Source organism: Orbicella faveolata, unplaced genomic scaffold, assembly GCF_042242905.1.
Source record: "Orbicella faveolata isolate gen_17 unplaced genomic scaffold, um_ofav_v1 contig_35, whole genome shotgun sequence".
Taxonomy (NCBI): domain Eukaryota; kingdom Metazoa; phylum Cnidaria; class Anthozoa; order Scleractinia; family Merulinidae; genus Orbicella; species Orbicella faveolata.
In genome coordinates this window covers 7,764,271-7,778,923 of record NW_028301564.1, presented here as the reverse complement: position 1 = coordinate 7,778,923, position 14,653 = coordinate 7,764,271, and the positions used below count along the sequence as shown (strand labels likewise).

General features: G+C 38.7%; 5 non-coding genes and 1 pseudogene across 5 annotated transcripts; all 6 read left to right on the top strand.

Moving 5' to 3' along the window:
* Nucleotides 1-2,565: 2,565 nt before the first annotated feature.
* LOC149102855 (uncharacterized) lies at nucleotides 2,566-5,996 on the top strand (annotated as a pseudogene).
* On the top strand, nucleotides 3,175-3,248 carry Trnat-ugu (transfer RNA threonine (anticodon UGU)). The gene has a single exon. It is a non-coding gene; the product is annotated as a tRNA-Thr (tRNA).
* Nucleotides 5,997-6,079: 83 nt separating the features above from the next.
* On the top strand, nucleotides 6,080-6,151 carry Trnav-cac (transfer RNA valine (anticodon CAC)). The gene has a single exon. It is a non-coding gene; the product is annotated as a tRNA-Val (tRNA).
* Nucleotides 6,152-11,143: 4,992 nt separating this feature from the next.
* Trnav-aac (transfer RNA valine (anticodon AAC)) lies at nucleotides 11,144-11,216 on the top strand. Its single transcript has one exon. It is a non-coding gene; the product is annotated as a tRNA-Val (tRNA).
* Nucleotides 11,217-13,533: 2,317 nt separating this feature from the next.
* Trnat-agu (transfer RNA threonine (anticodon AGU)) lies at nucleotides 13,534-13,607 on the top strand. The gene has a single exon. It is a non-coding gene; the product is annotated as a tRNA-Thr (tRNA).
* Nucleotides 13,608-14,098: 491 nt separating this feature from the next.
* Nucleotides 14,099-14,171, top strand: Trnav-cac (transfer RNA valine (anticodon CAC)). Its single transcript has one exon. It is a non-coding gene; the product is annotated as a tRNA-Val (tRNA).
* The last annotated feature ends 482 nt before the right edge of the window (nucleotides 14,172-14,653 follow it).

The window sequence follows — 14,653 nt, the reverse complement described above, 5'->3', positions numbered from 1 at the left end:
GATTGGTAGCCAGAAATGTATGAGTTTCAGCCGGAGAAACCAAAAGTCTCTCTGCTGTAAGTTGACGGTTGAATGCAATTTCTGTGTTAAATGAAAGCTTTCAAATGACCCAAGGACAAAAACCATCGCTTTAAACTTTTCCGTTCATTTTGTTTTGTTCCAGGGTAATTTAAATGGAATAACTAATCAATTTCTTTTTTACGTTTTGCTAATAAGATTTGGCGAAATATAAAGATGATGACATCGACCATTTCATGATCGCATCAGTCCAAACAATCCATAACCTTAACCCCTATTATTGTATAGCCTAATGTGAACATCTTTAAGGGTGTAGAGTATTTTGGCAGGTTGCTCAAACATTTCGCCGGTATCAGGAGAGCAAGGTAATTCCTCTCAAACTATTTTTAGATATAGTAGCCGGTTCTCCCGCGGATAATGTTAGCAAGCGCGTTGCGTTGATGCTTTCTCTAAGGATGAAAATGCACGTATTAAAGCCGCTCTGGACTCCCTTGGGCTGTGACTAAAATTCCCTTTAAATTGATGAGCGGATTCACGAAAAGTCTAACAGGAAGCGACGGAGAGAGGGAAAGAACGAGTGAATGTCTCATCCATAACTAAAATTTGGAAAATACTAGTTTGCTAAAAAATTATTATGATTATTTTAATTATTATTTGAAAAGAAAAACAATTGATATGGGCCTGTCCTGGAGTCGAACCCGGGACCTCTCGCACCCAAAGCAAGAATCATGCCACTAGACCAACAAGCCAGACATATAGTAAACTCTCTAGACAAATCCTTTAATCTGCCACTCCCTTAACTCAGCTGGTGTTTTAATACCTGTTCTGCGTTGTGTTGTAGCAGGAGCCATAATCGGGCACGGAGACCGTAAGTCTTTGGATCCGCGCGCACCTATGATATGGGACTATTTTTCTATTTTTAGAACAAATTGCGCCGTCCTGATGTCATATATCCGCGCGGATCCACGCACATGTCAGGGACTCTCGCGTGGATGTTGTCACGTTGAGTGATCAAATGGTGAGAGTTAAGAGATTCTCTTGCAGATTTTTCACAGCGATGACAAGGAATAAGGCAGGGAATAAGAACCAGGGCTCTTATATTTAGTGTTATGCTCTGAGCTAATGGAAAAGGTGAGTTTTGAAGGGTCCAAAACATTACTTCAATTTCGCGCTGTAAATGAATAATATCTGGTCGCGCTAGTTGTACGCGTAGTCTTTTGCGTTTGTTCCGTAAAGAAAAGTTGTGTAAGAAAACTCTTTACTCTGGTATCGAGTTAATTTGTGAGTTTCCCAAACAATACTTAATCATATTGTTTCTGTTTGTTTGGCGAGTTTGCAAAAGTTTTTGAAAGGCAAGTCTGAGGCGTACAATTAGCTCATTTGCATAGTGCAGCGCATGCACTTTCAAGTCCGAGGTCGGTGTTTTCAGTTGTCAACAAATCTTGACAAAAATTTCTTTCGTTGTGTTTTGTGCTGAGATGTTGCAACAATTTTCACCAACGCCAAAAGGCTGCTAATATCATGTGTGTTTCTTTAACATAGTGAAATTTTACACTGCGAAAATAAAATAGACAAGGAGTTTTGATAACTCAACCAACAAAATCGAAATCGTTATTCCAGTTAATTAAAGAAAGCGTCATCGTAACTTTGCTGATTATTTCTGCGGTATTCACATATTTTCAGCTAAGCTTTTAATACGTTCTGAAACATTTATCAACCTTAAACGTATTTAGAAATTAGAGATATTATATGAGTTCCATGTACGTTTTCACACGAAAGTGGGGAAGTCCAATTTGTCATGTTTTACTGACTGTACAAAACACGCATCGGCGGTCGCTCTTATTCATGGACGACAGACAATTTATTAGGTTTTTACACAAACAAAACTGAGCAGCATCTACAGAAATAAACTTTATTGTCACTTATTAGGCCTTGATAAAGCATCAAGCGTTGCTTACAATTCAGGCGAAATTCAAACTTGCAATTGTTATTATTTTTTTTTTTTACTCTTCTCTTTACTCCCTTTTTTTTTACTCTGGCGAAATCTTCGCAAGCGTGTGACCAGAGGAGGGAAACTTTGAAGTCCTGAAACGGTGCTATATCCAAATATATCCAACTAGTTTTTTTGCGGTGTTTTGGAAAAGCTGTCAATCTTCAACATATGTAAAACTTAGAGTGGAGTGATGTGGAGCCCTTGTAAAAGAAGCTGAGGAACACAACTTGATCAGGGATATAAAGCGGCACATAACTAAATTCGACACTGTCTTCCTTCACTTAAACAGGAGCATCTTGCGACGAAAATACTGAAGTAAACTCCCAACAGACATGAACGTATTGATATGTGGGCCAAAATTAAGGCATCAAACATTTCGGGAATTTCGGACGCCATTTCCCCGCGCTACATCCGCAAAAATCCTCGCAGCATTGTACACGCGTGTGTCGGACATGATGGCGCAATTTTTTCTAAAAATAGAAAAAATCTTGCCATATCATAGGGACAGCCCCAGTACTAGAAATGTTGCGCTGTTACGTTCTCCGTCCCCGATTATGGCTCCTGGTACAAATCAATAAGCTAGAACATTTTACAAGACGCTGTTAAAACAAAGCTTAATAACATTTTGGACGAACACGAAGACTGACTGATCAAGAATGACGTAAATCTCCCGCCAAAGGCAAAAATGTCCTTAAACATCCCAGGACACCCCGCGAGCCTCTCCATCATGCTGTCAGAGTAGTAATCTCTGACTAATTCGTCCCTCGATCGTCAGAAATTACATATTTCAAAAGCGCAAATAAATTTGTTGCTTTCTCGGTACAAGCTACAAGATGAAAAAAGAAAAAAAAAGAACATGCCCGTCTTGATTGACACACGTCACAAAATCATGAATATCAACAAGCGAACGATTGCTATCAGTTGGTCAAATGTCTGAAAAAAATAAAACCAATTTTACCCCTTATCTGATCAGAATGCAAAAAAAAAAGCCAAGCAATGAAACAGACATAGAAACACAATCATTACACCCACATAATGAGAAGAAAAACACACACACTTCTTAATTTTAACAATAATTCTATTATGAAGAAAACACAATTCTCTTTCCTGCCTACCAGATGTTTCTTTCTCGAATCCATGAAGTCTCTCTCCCCCTCATGTAGGGCGCCGTAGCTCAGTTGGTAAGAGCGCCTGTCTTGTAAACAGGAGGTCATGGGTTCAAATCCCATCGGTGCCTTAGAGGGGTCAAACTTTTTAATTCTCAATACTTTTTCATCACTTTTGCTCATCGAAGCTTCACATATTGTTTAACAGGGAATTTTTGTAAGGTTGTGTTATCCAATAAGAATTTTATTTTTAAGGTCCACGCAGGGGTCGACTGAAAAATTACATGACGGTTCATTTAAAGTGCTACTATATATCATGAAATTCGCATCTTTCCTATCTAAGCCATTTTAAAGCACAAAAAAGGAGACTGTACGAGAAGAAAAACCTTGTTTACTATTTCAGAGATCTCCTTTCGTTCCAGAGATATTCAAGATTTTAAAATGTGCAAATTTCCAAGTGATGACGTCATAAACTCCACCAAATTTTGATCAAATTTCATGAAAAAGATATCTCGGCCAATTTGTATCAGAAATCTTTGTTTCTTTGCGGCAAGATTCTACTAGATGTGCTCCACAATATAAGCTAAACAGTTATGTTACCATGGGAACATGCTAGGGTCCAGACCTCCTCCATATTGAAAGCTTTTCTGGCCACCTTTGGCGTTCCATTTATATATTTGCCAGTGGTGCCTCATCTGCATGATCCAGCAAACATGTAAATATGTTAGGTGGTGTTTGTGGCCTTGTTTAATGTTTTTCGAGCTGAAAATCCCTAAAATATTTGAATCAGATTGGAGGGGAATGGAAAACAGTTAGTTCCCCTGGGAACAATGGTTCAATGGTTTCCGCTGCAAATTGACCAAGACAGCTCTGTTTATATATTCCATATAATATTGAGCTGTCTTTAATTTGCATATTCTACACATTTTTACTCGGGCTTTCCGAAGGAAACGCCCGAGGTATAAATTCGGCTTCGTTTTTTTTTTTTTTTTTTTTTTTTTTTGCGTTCAGTCACAAATCGCCGTCGAGGTTACGGCGCATGCGTAGAATCTGTATAGTGCGCATGCGTAGTGTACGCTACTGAAGCACATGGGCGAGTAATGGCGGATGGTGTTAAGGTCTCGCTGGTGACTGCGAATATTATCCGAAGCTCTATTTCTGTGTCAAAGTCATCAACAAAACGGCATACAGCCCTAGAAAATCGCCTTCAAAGACAAAATCAGAGTCCGTGATCGGATATGTTCACGAATTATCGCCGATCAAGAAGAATAAATCCCGCACGATCGAGTACCATTCGCTGACGCTGCAAACATCGAGTACTCAACATCGTGAAGCCCTCCTGTATTCAACTTAAAAGAGTAAGTTCTTGGAAGAGAGTTTGGAAACCAGGACACCAGTGAAATTTCAGAACATCACGTACACCGCGGACGGCAAAAAAATTGTCATAAATGACATGACCTTAGTCACCACTCCAAAGCCAAGTAAATACGACTTCCAATACGCAGACGTGGCGCAGCATGAGGGCACAACACCAGTCCCGATTATCGACGTACTTAACAAACATAATCAATGGGACACTGTTACCATCAAAGGAAAGATTACACAAATAAAAGATACCACAATCGTCGGATCAAAGAAACTGAGACTCTGCCAAGCACTGATTGCAGACAACACCACAACCATACCATTAGATATATGGGAGAACAATATCGCAACATTCAAACTTGGATCCATCTACATTGTAGCACCAGTCCAAGTGCGTGTTTGGTCACGTACCAAAAAACTCAGCACTATAGTTAAAACAACTGTGACTGAGACCACCGACGAAACTCTTTCAGACATCTCTCTAGTATCAAGCAAGCTAGACGAAAATGAACCCGACCTTGCAACGGTAACATAAAGGAAGTTCTACGAGTCCAGAGCAGCGACAAATTTCGGAAGTGCCTAAAATGCGACCGTAAGGTTCAAGATTGCTCTTCTCGGGTGGTCAACTGCCAAAAGTGTGGGAGCATGAGAGCAGATAAATGTAAATATGGCCTCACCCTAAAAGTGAAAGTCAAACTTAGTAATGATGAGGAACTTACCATCAAGTTCGGCGATGAATCACTACCAAAAATCCTCAATGCCGAAATCCTAACAATGGATGAGGACTCTATCACTGAAATATTGCTGTTTATTGAAGAGATGAAGATTACATTATAATGTATAAAATATCTTATAAGCGCATGATACTGTAGAGTACGGAAAATATTTGTTGTTGAGATTTGTTACCGTTTGTCACATTAGATCCAATAGAATTTGAACAATATTCATATCGTTAAAAATATCCCTTATCTTAAGACCGTATTATATAGGGTCTGGACAATAATTACAGATTGAATTAATGAAAGTCTTTGTAAGAGCCATATTCAAATTATTTAGAAAACTTGTTTTAATAAAACCATTAATGTCAATAATATGAAGATTTCCTTGCTTCCGCGCACTGCCTTCTACACCAACAATTCCGCGCTCATGCTTTTCCTTCTGGTAAGGTCTTTTTTATCTTTTTTAAGAAAAACATTATTTACACATGAACTATACAACGTGATAAAGAGATACTGCCGGCAATTTAATATTTGACAAACATTATCTTTACATTTTCTGACGTCACCTGACACAGGGCCAACAAATCTGGTGTCAAATAACTGAGATTTTCACGTTGCTTAAAGACGACTTCTGTAGCGTTCGACTTTTACATAGCAAGATGTTGGAAAAAAGCCCGAGATCACGCAGTCATGCGTCTAGTTCAAACTTAAATATCTCCGGAACTAATGTAGATATTTGCAAGCGGCAAACGGCCTTTTTAATATTTCGTGGAATTCCATGTGATTCACCAAAAATTCAAGGAGTAAAATTTGATCATAGTGCCACGTTAACGTGGTTTAGAAATGCTTCGTTTTAAGATCACTAGAGGTTCACCGAGGTTTCCGTAGTGTAGTGGCTATCACGTCCGCCTCACACGCGGAAGGTCGCCGGTTCGAGCCCGGCCGAAACATTCTTTTTCATTTGTTTATTTGACTTCTGCAGTTGCATTTTTATGATTCCATGTCTCGATTTCTTTATGAACTGTTTTATGGCACCTTGTATTTTAAGAGTAATGACACTCAAGTAATAGTAAGCTTGAAAAGTAAATTAATCATAATCGAGGGATGTCAAAATAATATAATAGCAGACTTTGCTGCATCATTTAAATTATTAAGCAATTATTTTTCTGTTGTAATATTATGACAATAGCTTGTACGAAATATTCTCAAAATGTCCAAAATATTCTTCCAAAACTAGTAATTTGTTTTATCTAAAACTCTGTTTTTCATATAACAACCGGGGGATTAGCTCGAATGGTAGAGCGCTCGCTTTGCATGCGGGAGGTACCGGGATCGATGCCCGGATTTTCCATATAATATTATTTTGCTTCAAAGGACAAAGTTCAGATCAACACTGATTTTTTAATATTATTTGGCAAGTTATTTTCTTCAAAATTTTACAAATAGCAGTAAGTCTTTTTTTATTGTTCGAAATTAGTTAATGTGGTGTATTTAAATCTCCTTTTTCATTTTCGGTAACACCTGACGAAAACTGGTAACCTATTTTTCAAAATAGCCTCGTAATAGCTAAGGCATCTATACAATGGGGGATTAGCTCAAATGGTAGAGCGCCCGCTTCGCATGAGGGAAGTACCGGGATCGATACCCGGATTCTCCAAGTTCACGATTTTTGCTACCCATGTTAACATTTTTCTTTTGTTGTTTTTTTGTCTTTTCTGTTTGCAGTTCTTTTTCCTCATTTATCTGCTCATAAAAAGCAGGTAGTGTCCCATAACTTCCTGCACAAAATTACTGTATTACTCATCATCAGTACTGACTGTTATTCGGATTTTCAATTTTGTCATTGGATATTTGTTTTTCATTGTTATAGCTTAAAACGTGCATTGAAATTTCCGTAGGAAACCGTGAATGCACAATATTCTCAATGTTAAGCAGATTTTCATTAAAATAGATTTATTGAATGCGATTATTATTTTCTTAAACCTTTAAGATGAGCTGACTCACTAGTGGCGGAACCTAAGTACGGCTTCTTCGACACAAGTTGTCATGGCGTCAGTAACAGCGGGCCAAAATCCACAGTGGGAAAAAATGGCGGCTGTACATTTTACCACAATGCATTGCGTAAATGGATTATCAAAGTAGGCGTAAAATCATATCTTTGCAATATTGTCGCTGTATTACATTAATTGTGTACGCTAGGTTTAAAGCTTTAGGAAGTTTTCTGCGCGTTTTTCATGAGCGTTTTTTAGGGATTTTGACGCTAAGAATTATTGGTAAATGCACCCGTCGTCATCTCGTTCCCCAAAGTGGATTTTTTTGGATAATTTTTAGATGGGTTTTCTTATCGCGACATGGACATGAACCCACCACATTATGGCTTAAGTTCCATCGTGTTTAATAATTAATGATTATTTATTCAGTCATTCCAGATTCTTAGCAAATCTATCGTTGCCTTCCGTTAATTTTCAATCCTTTAATTCCTGCTCTGGAAACAGGGTGACAAGAGAGTCACACGTGCAGTAAAGCCTGGTTTTCGTTAGTGACGCAAGTACAAGCGCAAGCACAAGTGGAAACACAATAATTCTTATTTCACCATCAAAACGGCCTTAACGCAGGCATATGCACAAGGGAAAGCACAAGCCAAGGATATTAACTACACGTGGTTATGTTTGCCCAATGAAAACACTGGATCCAGATCACCTCACGCCTAAACAGTTTTTCAAAATGGCGGAAAGTTCAAATGATTTTCCTTGTGCTTGTGTTTGCGTTGAATTGCGTTTTTACTTGGGTCATCCCTGATGCTTGCCTTCGTACTTGCGCTTGTGCTTGTGTCTCTAGTGATAACTGGGCCTAACCATGCGCAGCTTTTTACTTCAGTAATAGGACAACCAACGACATCTCTATTATCATTTTTATAGTGCTTTCTTTAAAAGCAGTTTAAAAACTCCCTTTTCTGTTTTGATAAGGACTGCACCCAAACCAAAGCAAGCCAAATTTGTGTTTCTCATTTTGCTTTCTTTGCGCGGGAAATGTTTCCTTCCTGATTTAAAAAAGACATGTTCATGGCAACAGATATTTATTAAAAAACGTTCAAAGAAGGCTTTGTATATGGTAATGAAACAAATTAAAGGGAGAGTTTCACAGTTCAACGCAAGCCCTAGCTTTCGCGTGCGAATAAAGTATCTTTTTCGCTTACTTTCTTCGCTTTCCTTCTTTCGCTCGTTCGCTCAGTTCTTTAAATGCAATAAGCAGCGATAAAAAAAAGCCATAAAAATGGATACTGTTACGACTTGTAAAATTTTTTTGACAATATAGTAAACATGGGGCCCGTCGGGGAGTCGAACCCGGGACCTCTCGCACCCTAAACGAGAATCATGCCACTAGATCAACAGGCCAATATGATAAAGGCTATTTGATAAAGGTCCTAACCTACTTCTCTCTGTTGAACTAGTACGAAATAACACTAGTTACCCTCTAGTTACCATCCAGCTTCCCTGGTTTTTCGCTTTTCATGTCTTTCGAGCAAGATACAGTAATGTAATAAAATCTTAAAAGTTGTTGTCACTGACTTAAAAATCTTAAAATAGTCGAACCGCATGAGATCATGGTGTCTTTTGATGTTGTATCGCTTTTCACATCTATCCCCACGGCACTGGCACTCGAGGTGACTAAGCCCAGACGAGTCCGATTCGACCATCCCCGAAAGAGCTAATATGTCCGTAGACAACATCGTGAAGTTGCTCGAATTCGTGCTTGACAACAACTACTTTGTCTTTGGTGGCGTTTTCTACAAACAAATATTCGGCTGTCCCATGGGTTTACCTGTAAGCGCCATCTTGGCAAATTTGGTGATGTAACGCGTCGAAGAGAGAGCGTTAAGTACTGCACCACACCCCCCTAAGTAGTGGTACAGATATGTCGATGATAGCCATGTTTGCCTCGCCCGTGAGCATCTCACTGAATTTCACTCCCATCTCAACTCGATCAACCAGCACATCAAATTCACAGTCGAAGAAGAGAGTGATAGATCCATCGTATTCCTCGACACGAAGACAACTAGAAATACTGATGGATCAATTAAAACCAGTGTTTACAGAAAAGCAACCCATACCGACAAGTGTCTCCATTTCAACTCCCACCACCCTTTGCAACACAAACGCTCAGTGGCCAGAACCCTTCTTGACAGAGCAAAGAATATTCCGTCGACTGACGAAGACAAAAAGTCCGAAGTACAACACGTGGTGGACGCACTCAAAACCAATGGTTACACGGACCAATTCTTAAAACGCTGCCAAAGAACCAAACCACCTAAAGCATAGAATCAGCCCCAAAATAATCAGCCACAAAGCCACAGAGGCTTTGTTACTTTGCCATATTTTCAAGGAATCTCTGAAAAAAAATTGCAAGAACTTTGGGACAATTCGACGTAAATGTTGCTCATAAACCCGTCAAGACGGTTGGTTCGATCCTGAAGAAGCCGCAGGACAAATTCGATCAAGACCTGTCAACTGGTGTCGTGTATAAAATCAATTGTAAAAACTGTGAAAAACTTTACATCGGTCAAACATCCAGAGCACTGAGATCCAGAACAAAAGAACACAAAAGAGCCGTCCTCACATGTGACAAGATTTCTCTTTTGGCGCAACACTCTATGAAAAACAACCACGAATTTGATTTTAATAATGTCAAGGTCATAGACCGCTGTCCCTTGTGGTCGCGTGGATTGTTCTTGGAAGCGTGGCATTCCATTCGCGAACCGAACTCAATTAATGACCACGCGCATATTCCAGACATTTATAAAATGCTAAATTAATCCCTAGCGAGTTCCTCACATTTTTATAAACATCTCATTTATATTTAGACGCCGTTAACATTCATTTCATCACTGAAGAAGGTTATAGCATTTTAGCCGAAACGTCTATTTTAAGATTTTTAAGTCAGTGACAACAACTTTTAAGATTTTATTACTATGCCTGACTACAACTACAGTATTTTTATACAGTAATGTACTAGTTAAAACTTCATCCACACTATTCAATTTGATAAAAATCGTACATACTCCCTCCATGGAAGTCTCCGTGGCGCAATCGGCTAGCGCGTTCGGCTGTTAACCGAAAGGTTGGCGATTCAAGCCCACTCGAGGACCGTTCATTTTCTTTTGATAATTATTTTCTATATAGTTAGCGTCAGGATTCCATCCATCCTTCCTGTTAGCGTAATTGTTAGTTGTATTGCATGTAAGAAGGTCTATTCAAACAAAAAAACCCTGCGCGGATGTGATGTAAATAAACCGTTGTTATCGTGATCGTTATCATTATTGGCTTTTTTTACAGTTGAAGCAAATTTGGCTCTAATTTTTCATAAAAGGGTAAAAATTTGTCCATATTTGAATGATCCAATTAGTACTATAATTTGTGCATTGAATATTACGTCTTTAGTCTTCAAATGTTTGTCTTATTAACGTAATTACATCACCTTTATTACCGCCGGGCGCATTAATCGCCTGCTCCCGTGACTAGAAGTTGAAGGACTTGAACATAAGCATACTTTTTGTGATATATTAAAACGTTCTTTTATAAACAGCATACCTTGCCCCTAGACAATCGTTTAGTTCTTAATTAAAGATATCTGAGGCATTTGACGGCTAATATTGGCTTGCTCATTTGACGGTTGACGGTAAAAATATTGCGGTTTTGACGGTTGACAGTTAATGTTTTGGTTATTTGACGGTTAACCCCATTGAGACCTCTGGCTATCGCTAAAACAAGGATAGCATCGTTTTTGAAAAACTTCAGTTTTGAGCATCGTGAGAAGTATGCAAATGTTCAACTGTTTGCTGTACTTCGTAGACTTATTTTTTTCTGTCTTCCTGATCAAAAAACTAGAAAGTACCAGTTCCAGATTAGCACACCACAGAGTATGGCAGCTTTCATTCGTAGCCAGTTTCCGTAGTGTAGTGGTTATCACGTCCGCTTAACACGCGGAAGGTCGCCGGTTCGAGCTCGGCCGGAAACATATGATTTTTTTTTCTATGAGACTATATCTTGCTACCCAACTCTAGCCAGCTCTTACAAAATTTTCGGTCAGCGAAAACAAAACAAAAGGAAAAAAACGAAAGGTGTTGACGTAACTGAGCTCCATCAATCTTTTATCCTTTAGCAATTTCATATTAGGATCGATACCTTAAATAACGGTAGCGAGCTATGATCTTAATGAAGCTTATGTTATTGATTGTTAGTGGGTTGGTAACCAAAAATGTACGAGTTTTAGTCGGAGAAACCAAAAATCTATTGGCAATTAGTTGACGGTTGACTAGAATTTTTGTGTCAAATGTCAATTTCAACTTTCATATTCTCCAACGACAAAATCATCGTTTTATACTTTTCTATTCTCTTTGTTGTGTTCCAGGGTATTTTAAATGGAGTAATTAATCAATTTCTTTTATACGTTTTGCTGATAAGATTTGGCGAAACAGGAAGATGATGACATCGACCCAATCCATACCAAACAACCCATAACTTTAACCTCTATTATTGTAAAGCATGATGGGAACATCTTTGAGGGTGTAAAGTATTTGCGTTCGAAGAACGCAAACCTAATTTTGGCCTGTGGCTTTCCAGAGTTGGTTGCCTTGTGCACGGTTATATGCAGAAAAACTCCACATTCCTGTAAGGACACCAAAATGGCCACCCCGCTTAATTTTTACAGGGGCATGTCACGGCCAGTAAACTGGTGCCGTTTAATACTGAGACATGTGATTACATGTGATAAGACATGTGGCGAACATATGAGCATGGAGGCAGGCCATGCGAGCTCGACTTTGCGCTGTTTTCTTTGACTTCTTTCCATTCAGGCGCTGTGAGCTTCGCTATTTTGTGCTCTCAGCGTTGGATCCTAGTGAATATAAACGCTCCGATGGTAGCATTTATCGAAATATGAGGGCATTGTCCTTGTTTATTTTGTATGTTTGGAATGTTAATTGTGGGAAACCAGCTATATTTTGATTGCGTTTGTTGATTAGTTCCGGTCGCAACAGATACATGTAGCTCAATCTTTATCCGGTCAAATATTGTTTGGAATGGGCGGGGAAAGATTCTTAAGAGTGTGCCTGAACCGAGGAACGGCAAATTATGTAAATACTGTTTACTTTATTCATCAGGAGAAATACTCGAATCAGTCGCACGGGGTTTGTTTACGCTGACGATAAGCGGGCACACGATTGCAAATGCTTGCTTATATTTGTGCTTCCAGCTTAGAATAATGTATATAAAATACACATTTTCAAATTAACCATTACGCTTAAACGTTACCAGTTAATGTGAGAATATGAAGCACAAAATTTTAGTCTACGGAAACTGGCGCTGTCACGCAACGAATCAAGAAATTATAGTTAGTACAGGCAAGGACTTTGACACTATGATATATCTGTCTGTGAAACCTCGGTTGTCGATGAAAAACGTTGATTTTAGCAATAGACAGAGGTTGAAAGTTAGTTAGTGAAACCATTTATTTAAGGTATATATATTAAAGTGAAGGCGTCCGAGTCGAACGCACTCTCATAATCTTTGATTACTACTAGTTTAGCAATTTAAATTGGTCAGCGGATTCACTGAAAGTCTAACAGGAAGATAACGAGCGAGGGAAACATCGAGTGAATGTCCCATCTTTGCCTGCAACTTGGAATTAATACTATGTTTTTCCATGTTGACATTCGTGTAAATGTTGTTGCACAATGTGTAAACTCATCTGAGAACAGTTGCAGGGCCCCAATGAAGAACACCTTTGATGAAGTATGCGCCCTACTAAACATGTATTATTATGATTATTGTTCTGTGCAGTCTTGTAGTTACCAGTCCAACTCCGCTGATTGATTTTCCGCGTCCCGTCAATAAAGCAAGATCAGGAGCTCATGACCCAGAGCGTCCATCTCCCATACCAACCCTAGGATTCAACCCTTTCTAGTATCTTTTTATTTTTAGACTTTGACCTCTGGGACTTTTCGGAGCCCGCCTTTCAAACGCCCAATCAAAGCCCAGGTGGTCCCCGAGGGACCCCTAAGAGGTGCCAATTCTAAAACGACACATTATCTCCTGTCATATTTTTTTGGCTCAATACGCTAAAAGGTACATAAAAGCTCCCGCTGTGGACCTTTTGAGGCTGAACACCCTAAGTATTGAGCTATCTTAGTACTGCTGGAAATTACCAAGCGTGAAAGTGGACATGTGACCAACCTAGTACTACTTGTATAAACAATGTTTTTTTTAAATATTTTTTCTTTTTAGTTTTAAAACATTAGCAAATAAACAGTAATACACGAGGTTATCTAATGTAGGGCGCCGTAGCTCAGTTGGTTAGAGCGCCTGTCTAGTAAACAGGAGGTCATGGGTTCAAATCCCATCGGTGCCTTACAGATGTTGCACTTTTTAATTTGTTATTACTTTTGAAAATTGCTCAACGAAGCTGCACATGTTGTACCCCTAGGAATTTTTTTGGTTGTGTTATCCGATGGATTAACTTTTAAGATTACGCCAGAGTCGACTGAAAAATTTCAAGAATTATATGGAACGTAACTTGCGAATTAATGACCATTATAATATAGATAGGACCCTGCGCACGCTCTGATTAGTCAAAAACCCATGCTTTTTACTCTGGAGATCAGAGTATAAAGAATAGAAAAAGCATGTTTTATTGTTTTTCGCATGTAAAATCTATATCACTAAGCAAATGAAAAAGCCTAAGCCGTGTATTACAATGTGATAAAACACTCTGCACAATTGAGACCACTCGAGAAATCTACATTTCTACTTTTCCCTCGTGTTCTCAAATGCCCATCGTGTTTTATCGCGGTGTAACACACGACTTAGGCTTCCTTGTTTCTTAATAACGTGTTCATCGTAGTTTCCGTAGTGTAGTGGTTATCACGTCCGCCTCACACGCGGAAGGTCGCCGGTTCGAGCCCGGCCGGAAACATTCCTTTTCATTTCTTTATTTGACTTCTGCAGTTTTTTTTTTATAATTGTACGTCTCGATTTCTTTATGGACTGTTTTACGGCAATGAAAATATACTCAAGTAATAGTAATCTTGTCAAGTAAATTAACCACAGTTGAGGGATGTCAAAATTAAATAGAAGATTTTGCTGCGCCATTTCAATTATTTAGTAGTTATTTTCCTGTTGTAATCTTATGACAATAGTAATATTATGACAAAAATTCTTCCAAAATTAGTAATTCGTTTTATCTAAGACTCTGATTTTCATGTAACAATCGGGGCATTAGCCCAGATGGTAGAGCGCCCGCTTTGCATGCGGGAGGTACCGGGATCGATACCCGGATTCTCCAAATAATGTTATTTCACTCTAAAAGACAAAATTCAGATCGAGTGATTTTTAAGTATTATTTGGCAAGTTATTTTATTCCAAATTTTACAAATAGCAGTAAGTCTTTTTAATTGT